The sequence below is a fragment of the Crocuta crocuta genome, unplaced genomic scaffold (assembly GCF_008692635.1).
Source record: "Crocuta crocuta isolate KB4526 unplaced genomic scaffold, BGI_CrCroc_1.0 scaffold166, whole genome shotgun sequence".
Lineage (NCBI taxonomy): Eukaryota > Metazoa > Chordata > Mammalia > Carnivora > Hyaenidae > Crocuta > Crocuta crocuta.
This window is the reverse complement of record NW_027531018.1, coordinates 4,129,186-4,143,704: the sequence shown is the minus strand read 5'-3', so window position 1 is coordinate 4,143,704 and position 14,519 is coordinate 4,129,186. Positions and strand designations below refer to the sequence as shown.

Genomic DNA, 14,519 nt, shown 5'->3' with positions numbered 1-14,519 from the left:
CCATCCCCCCTCCCACAACCCCTCCAGCAACCCTTTGTTTTCCATATTTAAGAGTCTCTTATGTTTTGTCCCTCTCCCTGTTTTTTTTTTTATTATTTTTGCTTCCCTTCTCCTATGTTCATCTGTTTTGTATCTTAAAGTCCTCATATGAGTGAATAGGATAATATGATATTTGTCTTTCTCTGACTAATTTCGCTTAGCATAATACCCTCTAGTTCCATCCACATAACAAATGGCAAGATTTCATTCTTTATGATTGCCGAGTAATATTCCATTGTGTGGAATATCTTCTTTATCCATTCATCCATCGATGGCCATTTAGGCTCTTTCCATTTGACTACTGTTGATAGTGCTGCTATAAACACTGGGGTGCATGTGCCTCTTCGAAACAGCATACCTGTATCATTTGGATAAATATCTAGTAGTGCAATTGCTGGATCTATGGTAGTTCTATTTTTAATTTTTTCAGGATTCGTCATACTGTTTTCCAGAGTGGATACACCAGTTTGCAATTCCCGCCAGCAGTGCAAAATATATCCTAAAAATATTTTATTTTCATCTGACTAAATTTCTAACAAAATTCTTTCAAATGCATTGATTTTCTCTTACTTCATGCCTTTGATTTGGAATTTCATAGGTCTTTGAAACCTAACTCTAGAGTCTAATTTAACCCTGTATAAGCAACTATGCTATTGATCATATGCTAAATCATTTACAAACCACCAGAAAAACTTACGTATAGCCTGGAAAGATGATATTTAATAGGATGGACACTGCTTAGCTACAAATACTGATTTCACCACTAATTGAAGGCTTAACATTAAGGCAAATTACTTTTCTGCTTTTGACTCCATTTCTATCACTTATCATTAAGTGATAAGGTAAGATATTTCTCAAGGGGCTCAGTAAAGTTTTAATTTTAATTCATTTTTAACAATTCTTGGAATATAGTATGTGCTTAATAAACGTTGACTCCTATTTTCTGAAATTAGATAGAAAATTATTATAGCACCTCTATATTATATTGTTCAAGGCTTGGTTGAACTAAAGCAGTAGTTCTGAAAGTGCCATCTGTAAATTCTTGGGGATGCAACGAGGCCCTTTAAAGGATGTGTAAGATCAGAGTGATCTTCATAACAGTACTGAGATACTATGTACCTTTTTCATTCTCATTCTCTCAAAGGCGCACAGTGCAGCTTTCCATAAGCTATACAACATCTAACAGTGTCTTCATTCTACCAGCTAATGGAATGTGTGCTTGTGAAGAACTCTCTAAGGGGTAGATTTAGTGTATAAATGTATGTATGTTCAGGGATTAACTCAGTTTGTTCTCAGAACTTGTACTGTGCTCTTCTCAGCAATCACTGGCTATACTTACTATTATCTCTGTAACCTCATCATTGTGCAATGTTATTATTTTAAAATTTCTAAGTTTTTCTTATACCAACATGTAAACACAAAAAGTAACTATCCTTTGCTATTTTGTTTTGCAGTATTACTAAATTATGTGAAGTTTTTTTAAACTTTAAATTTTCACCTGTTATTTTAGAATTTAAAATATTTACTCCAATGTAAAGGAAAATTATTTGTATTTTTCATATATTTATGGATGCACTCTTGGCTTGAAAAAATGAGACTGACTTTCTCAGCCTACAACTGTTCTGTCTACACCTGCCATGGTGAACTTGACAGCTTCCCAGTACTTAAAAATCTTCCAGATGATATCCATGGAGGTATTAATGAATACTATATGTATTTGATACTATATGATAAAATGTATGTCAACATTTGGAGGATCTGAAAAGCTCAGTGACCAGTATTTTCCAATGACCATGATGTTACAAAATCATCAATTAAAAAAGGATCCATTCACAGAACATAGATTTTAGTGGTTTCATGTCCCATACTGAAAGTAATCTTTAAGTTATGTTCATGTTTCAAATTTTGAAATTTTTTATACCAGAAAAATCCACAATTATCTTTTTTTTAATTTTTAAAAAATATTTATTTTTTGAGAGAGAGAGAGACAGAACACAAACATGGAAGGGGCAGAGAGAGAGGGAGACACAGAATCGGAAGCAGGCTCCAGGCTCCGACCTGTCAGCACAGAGCCCAACTCAGAGCATGAATTCATGAACCATGAGATCATGACTTAAGACAAAGTCAGACACTTAACCAACTGAGCCACTCAAACGCCCCCACAATTATCTGAAAACACTATTAAATCACTCCTTCCTTTTCAACTGTGTATCAAAGTAAGGCTGGAATTTTTTCATATGCTTCAACCAAAAACCTGATTATATTAAATGTTACAAAAAAGATTACTTTTTATTTCAAACAATTATATAATGGTTGTGGATTTTTTTTTTTTTTACCAAATGGATAGTTAGTGCTTACAAATAATATATTTTAGGTTTATATCTCACAAGTCATTTGGATAACATCATTTCACTCTTCCACGGTCTTTACCATAATGTCACACCACTAATTCTGTATCCAGTGCATCCTCTCTGTGATACTGGACAAGACAATGTATTTCCTCTTCAAAATGTATCCACTGTTCTAGACTCTATCGCAACATGCTTTCTCCAGGGCATTTATTTATAATTACCTCATCTTCCTTAAAATCTTTACTCTTTCTTCTACTACAATTCCTCAATTTATCCACCCATCCAACCACTCTTATATGTGTTCATATATCCTAGAAATATTTATTAAGCATCCCTATTACTACATTCTAAGACATGACGTTTCAAGAATTACAACAAAAGGAAACAAAAACAAACCAGCACTAGATCCTTAAGGAATGTCTCATGTACGGATTGGGGTGTGGACACACAATAAAACACACAGAATAAAAACACACAAATTCAATTAAAGTGTGATCTCAGGTGACAGGTGATGAGGACACAAAAAGTCTGCATCTAAACCAGACATAGTACATTGGTAAATGCCTCCTCAAAAAGCAAGCAAACAAAAACCAACCACATGACTTGAGTTTTGTAGAAAAAGAGATAAGGCATAGAAAACAAGAAAGGTATTCCAGGGAGTAAAAAAATATGTGCAAAAGACAAAGACAAAAACAAACAAACAAACAAAAAAAGAGTTTGGTAGCCAGTTACAGCAAAGACAATATGGTTATAACACAGAATTCAAGTAAGAGAATAATCAAGACATTGGAGTTAGACTGTCAAGTAAGGCTGCTTGAAATTACAAACACTGCATGTTTCTACGCCACTTACAGTGGCTTTTAACACATGGCATGCAGCAAATGCTTGATACTCATACAATGACCATTGATTATTTATTAAGGACAGTTAATGTAAAGAAAAGCACAATTTCGCTATGTGTAAAACAGACTACAACAACATTCAGGCACCAATTTCCACTATGTACTGAAACAGATCCAATGTTAAGATAGAAATAACTCAATCAATGTTACTCTGGTTTGATTTACGTAGATAATCAAGGTCACACATGTTGATGAGGAAAATGTTCTAACCACCCCCAGTTCGGACAGCAAACAAAAGTGTAAAGAAACAACTCTTTTCAGGACCTTCTTTACTTTTTTTAACCTTACTCTTCCTGTTTGAGCACCATATTGCCATCCAATGCACCCTACTTGTATCTGCCTTTCCTAATTATGCCCTACATACTATGTCTTTCAGTTTTATATTTTTCTTATATTTAAAAGTCTACATTCAAGAAACCATGCTCTTGATTGAAGGTAGAAGACAACATAATAAATGTGACTTTTGGTATTGGGCAAACAAGGTTATACTACTCTTCTGAGTAACACAGTTATTCTAGGGCCTCCTAGAAATAAAATCCAAAGGACTATGTCAACCTAAAGAAGCTGTCCTTAGGACTGGACAAGTGGAAGAAAAACTGTGGTAGATGCCCTTAGGATACCCCTCATATAAATACTTCATACATAACCTTCTTGCCCTTGGCCAAGCCATAAGGTGAGTTGCACGTGGTAACCCAGTCTAAGTCAAGATAAATTCTTACAGCTTCCAAGGATGAAGAAGAAAGACAGGGGGAAAGATAGCAAATCCAGTTAGGATAATTTGCTATCTAACCCAAGGAACAGACTCTATCAAGAAATACCACAGCTTCCCTATATACCACTGCTGCTATTTTTTTAAGCATAAGACAACACAGCAAGGGCTTAAGAATGAGTTATAAGTCAGTCACAACAACAACAACAACAGCAGCAAAAACAGAAATAGATGCATGGAATATTAAATTGTTATTTGGGGTAGAGGTGGAGAAAGAGCAATGTTACAACTTGTGACTGTGAATATGTTAAAACATTTAAAAAATGGAATTTTATGCAGAGTCTTCACTGAGAAAAGTTCCTTTTGCTAATCACATTTACAAATGAATGTTAATCCAGTGTAATAACAGCTTGTTTTGAATACTGACATATCAAGTATTGACAATATTAATGTGTTTATCCAAATCTCTTTCATGTTGCAGTTGTATTCGCCCATTGTACTATTTCGATTAAACTTTATGTTCACAATGTATAATGTATATATCATACCAGTGGAACATTGGAATACCTTGCCCTGTGTATTATTTATTAACCTAACGATATAAACCCTTACCATTTAACTACTTATAATAGAAAGTACCCCGAAACTGCAAAATGATTGAAAATTGAGCACAATCAGCAGCTAATAATTTCAGTTCCTACAAAGAAAATTAGACTAGTAAAAGGGGCGCCTGGGTGGCTTAGTCGGTTAAGCGTCCGACTTTCGCTTGGGTCATGATCTCGCGGTTCGTGGATTCGAGCCCTGCGTCGGGCTCTGTGCTGACTGCCAGCTCAGAGCCTGGAGCCTGTTTGGGAGTCTGTGATTCCCTCTCTCTCTGACCCTCCCCTGCTCACGCTGTCTCTCTCTCTCTCCTAGAAATAAATAAAACATTAAAAAAATTTAAAAAAAATAAAAAAGAAAAGAAAATTAGACTAGTAAAATAACAAAACTTTTCTAATAAAACACATGGCATTAAAGTTATGGGACCTCCCAACCTCACAGATGGAAACACCTGATGCAAGGTAAGGAGGCAAATGATTTCCTCCTTAAATCTACAAATGTTTGTCAAGCTTTGAATAGTTTGAATTGATTTATGAAGGTCTAAGTAAAATGAATGTGCTGTATCCTGTCCCCAGACTCAAAAAAACAAAATGGTTCTACATTACCTAATAAAGCAAAAACTCAGCCTGACATCCTAGTCCTTTGTGATCTAACCTCTCTTTACCTTAAATCTTTTTTATAAATAAGTCCCAACATAGCCTCATCACTCCAAGCAGGCCCGTATCATATCGCACATTTTTACTGAGTGCTTATGATCCATGGGACACTTCTATTAGGTGTCTGTGAACAGAATGAGAACGAAACAGAAATGGTACCTCCTGCCACTGACTAGGTGTGTAATGGTGAAAAGGGACAATTCGTCAGGCAATCACAGGACAGTACAATCACATGATGGGGAAGTGCAGGGCATTGAAGGAAAACAGCAAAGCACTCCACGGAGACTTGGAGGGTGAAGGAAGGTTTCTGAGAAAGTAGAGCCTAGTTTGAGGTTTAAAGGATGAGTAGGTATGGGCTTCTCGATAAGGGAGCAAAAGGGAAAAGAGATCTAGAAACGGAGGGAGAAGTATTTTCACAAAGGAATACTTCCAAGTTGTACTTGGGAAGACTCCTGTGTCCTTTCTCCCTCATACCTCGGTTCCAAGCGCATGCGCACCCCGCACTCATGCTACTCACCTGCTTCCTGCACCGTGCCTTTCCTTTCCTCTGCCCCAAACACTCTTCCCACTCCTCTATATTTAAATCCTACAGGTCCTGCGAAGTCCCACATGGGTCCTCTTAAAATCTCAGCTAAGAGCCAGATCCTCTCTAGAAAGTCTTCAATGTTTCCATCCTGCAAAGTGCTTTCTCTTCCAAGTTCTTCGGAACTTATTAAAAAGGCACCACAAATATTAAGCTCGTTGTTAAGTGCTGACGTGTGTAATTCTGAGACTATTTCTGGGTTGTGTTATCTTTACTTGCAGACTTTAAATTCCCTCAAGTCGGGGGCTGTGTCATAAACTTTGCTTGTATGTCCCGCAGTGACAAGCATAATCCATAATAAACTTTATTGCGAGAAGTACAAAAAAGTGACTGAGCCTCTGAGAAGATTGTTGTAATATATAAAATAAGCCGAAGCTTCCAAAAATCACAAATTCAAAAAAAAAGGTTTTTTAATTCTTTATTATTACCAGATAAAGTGGAGATAATGGCATTTGGTTTAGGTGTAGGAAGAGTTCAAAGACTGGGGTGGATGTAAGAAAATTCAAATGATGGCATATGACTGGCCCAGCAGAATTGCTCTACTTTCATTTCATCTCCATTCCTCAAGAAAACACTTTTCATACTGGCAAAAGTAAGGACAAAATCAAAATAACACATTTAAGTCTCAAGGTATGGAATGATATTAACTATTCTAAATGAGTTTAAATCTATTCATTTGAAGAACTGCATTACAAAGTAATGAAAGCATCTGCAGATGAAATAAGGGGAGAGTTAAAAATCATCTATAACAATATTACTATGAGGAGAAGAGTTGATAGAGAACAAAGAATCCAGCCATTGTCTCAATTTTCAAAATAGAAAAGGTGGATTCCACCAACTGCAGCCTAGAGAGCTTGACATTCATTACAGGCATGATTCCAAAGAGATTCTTAAATCTATGGTATGCTATGGCAACTCAAAATATGAGGTGTTGCTACCTACAAGCTAGTGAAGTGTCACAAAGAGTATATCATTCTAAACTGATCTAGTATTATTTCCTTTTGTTTTTTAATAGGGTTAGTTGGTATCTATTCTGCCAAAAGTGGAATTGCATTTTAGAAAGAACTTTGACCAAGTCTATCTCCTGGGCCACATGAAGGAATGTAAATGCCAAAGAAAGAGGGTTACTTGATGATATAACTGGTTGGACATCTGCGTACAGAGGATTACTAACTCATGGACTCCTGTGAGGAAAAGGAAGGTATCTAGGGTGGTGACAGATGTCCTTCCGGTTAGCATTTTTAACAGTTACTTGGATGAAGATATTAACCATATCATAATCAAATCTGTTATGGTCTCCAAATTGGGAAGAATGGCTAATCTTTATCAGGGAATCAGAATCCAAAAATACCTTGACCTTCTGGAACAACAGGCTAACTAAGGATAAAGATTAAATTTAATTGCAGCATTTTTAAAGAATGTTTTCTTTATTTCTGAGAGAGAGAGAGAGAGAGAGACAGCGTGAGCAGGGGAGGGTCAGAGAGAGAAGGAGATACAGAATCTGAAACAGGCTGGAGGCTCCGAGCTAGTTGTCAGCACAGAGCCCAACTCGGGGCTCAAACCCAGGAACCGTGAGATCATGACCTGAGCCGAAGTCGGATGCTTAACCAACTGAGCTACCCAGACGCCCCTAACTGTAGCATTTTTATGAGTCCCAACTCAAGTGGCCAAATGTATGAGTGGGTAGAAGTATATCTTCAGAAGAGTATGGATAAAAACAGTACAGTGTGGATCCAAAAAAAAAAAAAAAGTGGGAGAAAGACACATTCCATTTTTAGGATAATTTACTATATGGTATCCAGAGGAGATAATCAGATATATCCAATGATATCAGTCCACTCATCCATGTTCAGCTAGGGGGACCACATTTTGAGAAAAACAGTAGTGCATCCAAAAGAAATCCCATGATGATAATGAGATTTTCAAGCAGTGTCAATTAAGGATGAGTTGAAGGAACTGGATATTACCATAGCAACATGAGAGTTGTCATATATAAAAGAATTTTGTATAAGTGCTCTAAGAGGTAAAATCAGGATATGAATATTACAGTGTTAAACAGTGTTATTCAACATAAAAAAAAGAGTTCTCAGGGCACCTGGATGGCTCAGTCACTTAAGCACCCGACTTTAGCTCCGGTCATGATCTCGTGTCTTATGAGTTCGAGTCCCAACTCCAGAATCGGCCTCTGTGCTGACAGCTCAAAGGCTGGAGCCTGCTTCAGATTCTGTGTCTCCCTCTCTGTCTGCCTCTCCCCTGCTCGTGCTTTGTCTTTCTCTCTCAAAAATAAATAAAAATATTTAAAAAATTAAAAATAAAATAGTTCTTATGCTTCAGATGGGTGAAATAAAGAAATGCTTCCTAAATTCCAGATAAATCCTGACAAATAGTTTGCCTAGACTGACCTTAATATTCTCTGTGAATGTGTACGTACGGTCATCTCCTAAAAATGAAAAAAAAAGTCAGGATAATATGGATGGGCTGGAAAACCTGGACACATCTAGAACAAGTATGATGGAGAATTTGATAGGGAATTATCCAAGAGAGGATAAAAGAACTTCCTTGCATTGTTAATATCCCTTAAGCTGAAGTCAGAAGGAACCAGATTCTGGTAGGTATGGCAGCTAGAGACCTGAAGTCTGCAGCAGAGCTAACACTACTGTCCAAGAGGAGTGTGGTAAGTAAAGAGAGGAAAACATGAGACAATTGGGTGGCCAATGAACAGTAACAGGAGAGAAGGGTGTTGGGTAGTCGTGCGTGAGTGGAATGATCGGAAGGATGAGACTGTGTAAAAGGGAACATGAAATTCTTAGCTTTCTGTTCAGCTGGGGCAATCCTGAGTGATGAGTAGACCCAGGTGGGTAGATGCCAGCAGGCTCCAGAAGACCAGCAGAAGTAGAGCAGGCTTCTACTGTGAAAGCCAAATCTGTAGATGGTGAATGAATCTCTGAACAATGACAGCTGATGAAAAACCTTCATTATTTTAGATTCCCGAGGAAAGTAGAATGTTCAGGATATCAAAAAGCACTGGTAATGGGGAGAGGGTAACATGAGTGAGGGAATGTAAATTTAAAAAGGTAAAGATAGGGGCACCTGGGTGGCTCATACCATTAAGTGTGTGACTCTCCATTTTAGCTCAGGTCATGATGTCACAGTTTGAGTTTGAGCCCCTTGTCGGGTTCTGCACTGACAGCACAGCGCCTGCTTGGGATTGATTCTCTGTCTGCCTGTCTTTCTTCCCCTCTCCTGCTCTCGGTTTCTGTCTCTCAAAAATAAATAAACTTAAAAAAAAAAGATAAAGGGTAACTGGATGATGATAAAAGAAATAATCGTTTACAAGCAGTTCTGAACCGGCTGCAAGACATATGAGAGAAAACACAGCAGTGTCTCAAGATGATCAAGACCATAATATTCCATAGAAGGTCAGTGCAAAACAACTTTTTAAAAAATTATATTCCTGAACAAAATAACTTATAGCATCGAAACATAAAAAACCTTAATTCAAAATTGTAAGACAACATAATCTCATTAGACGCCTACTAGGTAGCAGGCACTGTGGATCCAATGACTGAATATCCTGAAAGAGACTGGAGTTTGGTACGCAATACAGACATCTTAACAGGTATTTTTAATGCAACGTGGTGCAGAGAAAGGAGATATGTAGATAGGTCAGACCTGGAAAAAATTTCAGGATTAAGAAGTTTTTCTTTGCCCAGCTTCCTTTACCCAGGATGCTCCCCTCCCAAAGCCATGGTCTTTGGTTGACTTCTTGCTAATTCCTACTACAGTGAGGAGGAGGAGGTGGTATGTGAGTTAATTAATTGAGCTGCCTTTGATTTTCTGAAAGGGAAGGTACATTTTATTAAATGTATTAATTGCCAGAAAGCATTTCAGGTCATTGATAGAAGTAACCACAAGCGGTGAAAATCACATTTTTGTAGCAGGGGGGAATCATGACCAGAGACCCTCAGATTTTATAAGGTAATCATTCTCTTCTACTGTAGGCTGAAGAGGGAGCTGGCCTAAAGCTCTTACTCCTTGCAAATAATTCTATTCATACTCAATAACCCTCATGGCTATAGGAAGATAAAATCTGTTGGCCTGAACCCAGGAGACAGAAAAAAAAAAATGAAATAAGTCAGATACTTCCAAACTGTTTGAAAGAAATAAAATAAGCAAATATGATTCAGGATAGCCCAAAACTTATCCCAACCCCAAGTGAGTCAATTAGTCTATGAACAACTAAATTTCTCATAGAAAGCCCTAAAAATTGCCCAAAGTTCTTATTGTATCAGATCAAGATAGAGATACTCAAAACAAACCTCTTGGATAAAGCACCTAATAAATACTGAATAAATCTGGATGTTCTGGAAAGTAAAAACTATTAAATTATTAATATTTTACAAAGAAAAATATGTCTTTCCACAGCTATGTAGAAAAATAATAAGTAGTAGTAATGTTTGAGAAAAGTCACTTGGATGAATATTTAGAAACAAATGGTATAAAAATCAGTGTCATAAAAGTTATACATCCTACCAAATGAAAGAGAAAAGCTAAGCAACTTCCTGGCTAATCTGACATATAGAAAATATTCTGAATAACTAATTTCCTCCACAGTATTTTCCCATCAATAACATGTTTTTTGGTTTATTCAAATACTGTTTTAGTTTTCCACTTCTCTTTACCTGGAAAAATTCATTAAGGCTAATGTGATTTTTATCTATTTTTGAAAAAATATTAACTACAGATTTTTTTGGGTATCTATATTGTTTCAAACTAACTTGTAAAAAAATCAATAATCTCTCCCCTACAGTCATTATGAATTGTTAGCAAATGTAATATACAAGTGTAAATACAAGATTTAATTTCCCCGATATGTTTCTGATAAAATTTAAGGTTATCCAATCTTAATTTATTTAAAAAAATGGTATTAACTAAAGATTTTAGACTGTTTGAAAAATGTCTGTGACAAAACAGTTGACATTTAGGCACAAAAATATCTTATTGACATATTCATAATCATAAGATAATACTTTAATGTTATCACTTCTGTAGCTTTTAGTGCAATATTAATTAAAACAGTTTTTCAAAATAACACCTTAAAACAAGATTATTTTATAAACCATAGTTATAAAAGATATGAGGACTAAGGCTTTGAAGTTTACCACATTTCTTTTTCCTTTGTTGTTGCCAGATAGAAGTCAAATACCTCTACAGTTTCTTCCACATTCTCTAAATGACAGAAAACTATCTTAGATATATTTTACCTGAAAGGGCCTTTAAGAGATTAGTTATATTCATATACTTTGAAACACCACACCAAGTATAAGTACTTTATCTTTTTGTTGGGTTTCAAATAGAGAATAATATAATTTTTATTTTCTATGCCACAAAAGACAAGACTGTTTTCTCCCAGTACAAGAAGGGAATGTACCTATCTATTCATCACAAATTTCTACTAAATAAACCTCACCTACCAAAGTTGCCTGATACATTTAAAAATATGCAAGTGTTATATGAAATGTTTAAATATTACAACACTAATTCTTCCGGAATTTTCCCTCCTATTTTATGTCTGCAGTCTTTATGCAGAAAGCCTATAGTTTTGACAAGAAGTAAAGCATATATATTTTAACTCTGTAGTGCTTATTTTCCTATTGGGTCAATATGGCTGTGGACTACACCTAAAAATACAGCTACTCAAATTTTTAAATACAGTATCAGGGGCTGCATGACCCTCTGAAACAGATACACAGACTGAGTTGTTTAATAACTAAACAGAACACAGACTACACAGACAATCTCACAAAAAGAGTAATAGAGTTCATATGGCTTTTTGACAAAATAAAGTTTGCTTTGGAATTTGAAATTTTCATGCTGTTACATTTTTGTTGCTATTGATTTTTACCACTCTTCATAATATAGCACCTGAAATGACCACTCTTGAAAAGAAAATATAGCCATTTTCGGAAAAACAACAGATTATTTCTGCATTACGAACCAAGATATAAAAATCTCTACCTTTAAGTGCTTCAACCAACGTTTATGTATGTGTAACCAGAGGGTTAATGACGTTCCCACCAAGACTAGTTCAAGTAAATAGCTAGACATTTCATGGTATCACCATTGGAGGGCTGAGCCTGAAAAAAATCACTACTTACACACAATAAATGTTCAAATTAATATCTGTATCTATATCTATAGCCTGTTCTATTTAAAACTCAGACCGGTTTTCAATATATTGGAAACCAAGGTGCCTTTGACCAGTTACCATTAAGTGAGAGGTTCACCCTGGTTTATTTCAGAAGACACACATTGTTTATCAAGTGCAAAATGAAGGCAGAACCATATGGAATAAGTGAGCAAAAGAAAGACGCACGAAATCCATAGCCTGCATCACATGACCACGATGCCCGCAGCCCCTCGCACGGCCGACACAGTGAAGCTGCTCAGCTCACCACGACAGGCTGCAGCCACAGACCCGACGCGCGGAGACGGCTGTGATCCCTGCTCACCATCACCCCCAAGTGCGGCAGTCGCAATGAAAACAGAAATTAGACTGCCAAATTAGACCGCGAGCGCGCGCGCGCGGACACACACACACACACACACACACACACACACACACTTACTCCGGTCGAGCACCGAGCAGCCCTGCTGGAAGTTTGCTGGATGCTTTCTCTAAGCAATTCAGCGATCGTTGCTGTTTGCTCTCCAGAAGGGCGACTGGCTCGCCCACGCAGCGGCCGGCGGGGCTACGGTGCCGTTCAGCNTGGCCCTGCTCGGCCCGGCGGCGCCCACCCCCTCAGTCTTCTTCCCTCTGGCCGCGCAGCTCCCCCGGGCCCTGGGCCGGGCCCCCGGGCGCCGTCTCCTCCGCTCCCTCGCTCCTCCCCAGCGTGGGAACCGCGCCCCGGGCCCCGGGGGCTGAGCAGCTGGGAGCGCGTGGAGGTCTCCCCAGGGAGGAGAAGGGGGGAGAGCCCAGCCCTGGAGCCCGTGCAGACGGACTGCCCCTCTGGTGAGCCCCGACCCGCGCGGGCACGCGGCGACCACTTACTCGCCGGCTCTCCGGACCTCGCGGCTGCGTTCCGGGATCTCCGGCAGCTCCGGGGCGCGCCTCGCAAATCCCCACTGCCAACGCAGGAAGAGAGTGGGCGTCAGGAACCCGAGAGGGTGTGCGAGAGAGGGGACCCTGCAGCGGCACCTGTCAGTCCGTGCTCCAGAGCACGCACCGCACACGCGACCGCGGCACTCACGCTCGGGCTCTCTCCCGTCTACCTGCTCAACAGGCTGGGCGGGACGCGACGTGCCGCGCAAACCGTATTCCCCGCGCTGCTCCCAAGCACTCAATCACTTCTGGCCGCCGTGCCTCCCTGGCTCCGTATCTCTCGCTCTGATGACCCCAAAGGATCCCTTAGAATCCCTTTCCCTACTGCATTCAAGTGCTTTTCAGAATCCCTCCCCTTCTCTGCACCGAAAGACTGAAAAAGAAAGTAGCGACTAAAATGCATCATGGTGAGGTCACTCCGGGCCTGGGTCCTGCCGCGGTTCCTGACGCTCCCCGCCCCCTCTCCCCACACTCCCCCTCACTCCGGCAGGTGCGGGTCGCCTAGGGCGGCTCCCCAGCTGCTCTCAGCTTTTTGCCTCGGATCTAGCGCCGCGAAACTGTCGGAAAGCCTCGAAGAAACCTACTTTGGAAAATCGGCTCAGTGTCGAGTCCCACCCACTACGCCCAGACTAGGGCCTGGGACCTGAGCCCTGGCCTCTCCAGCCGCCCCTTCGCCATCCCAGCAGTTACTGTGTGGAGACCGACGCTAAAAGGGACAGGGACAAAAGAAGAGAAACAAGCAAACAAACAAAATAAAAACAACGACAAACACAAACAAAAGGAAGGAACTCAAGGAAAATCTGCCCCTCCCCCCCACACCCCCAAAACCGCTTCTCCGCTATGCTCTGGTCTGGAAAATCTGTCGTTTTCAGTAGTTAAAACTTCCATCATTTTTGCTAAGAAGTTAATATCCGCACAGACGGTTTTCCTGCCCTGGTATGCAGGTTTAAAAACAATCAACAATCTGTGCCTTTGCAAATGCATCCCTATAGCTGCACAGCATATACATCTTCCCAGTAAAGTCCTGATTCAGCTTGGTTCAGTGCAGCTACTTTTACGTGTGTGTGTGTGTGTGTGTGTGTGTGTGTGTGTATTCCAGCACAGAAAAATAAATTCTGATATTGATTTTGAGTCAATTTTCTGACTTAAAAAATCTCATTATGCTATTTCATTGTGAATTCATAATTAATCGCAATTATTGTGTGATCCTTCTTAGAACCCAGTAACTCTGAAACGTTGTTCATGGTTATCTACAATTCTTAAATCTCTCCCAATACTCACCACACAATCTGGTCCCATGTTAGACTCACCACATTTGTCAAACTTTGTCCCAGCCTTGCCTACTATACTCTCCACATGGCAAACATTAGTCAGAATAACCAGAAAAGGGGTAAAAAAAAGATTTAATTTTTTTAAAAAGGCACTTAAATAAGCTTTGCCTTAGTATCAGGCAAAAGTTCAGAGCTATAAATTTGCATTTTTTGGTTCTACCATCTCCAAAACTTCTTCCATAACCAACCCATGAAAATGTCTTAAGTCAGTAGGGCTTTCATCCTCAGAGCTCTTAGAATTTAAGA

General features: G+C 39.1%; 1 protein-coding gene across 1 annotated transcript in view; it reads right to left on the bottom strand.

Annotated features, from left to right (window-relative positions):
- GUCY1A1 (guanylate cyclase 1 soluble subunit alpha 1) overlaps positions 1-12,991 on the bottom strand; it is a 64,321-nt gene extending 51,330 nt beyond the window's left edge. The window contains exon 1 of the mRNA XM_077770936.1: positions 12,892-12,991. The gene's annotated coding sequence lies outside the window, so the exon portion shown is untranslated. The remainder of the gene's footprint in view (positions 1-12,891) is intronic.
- Positions 12,992-14,519: the final 1,528 nt, after the last annotated feature.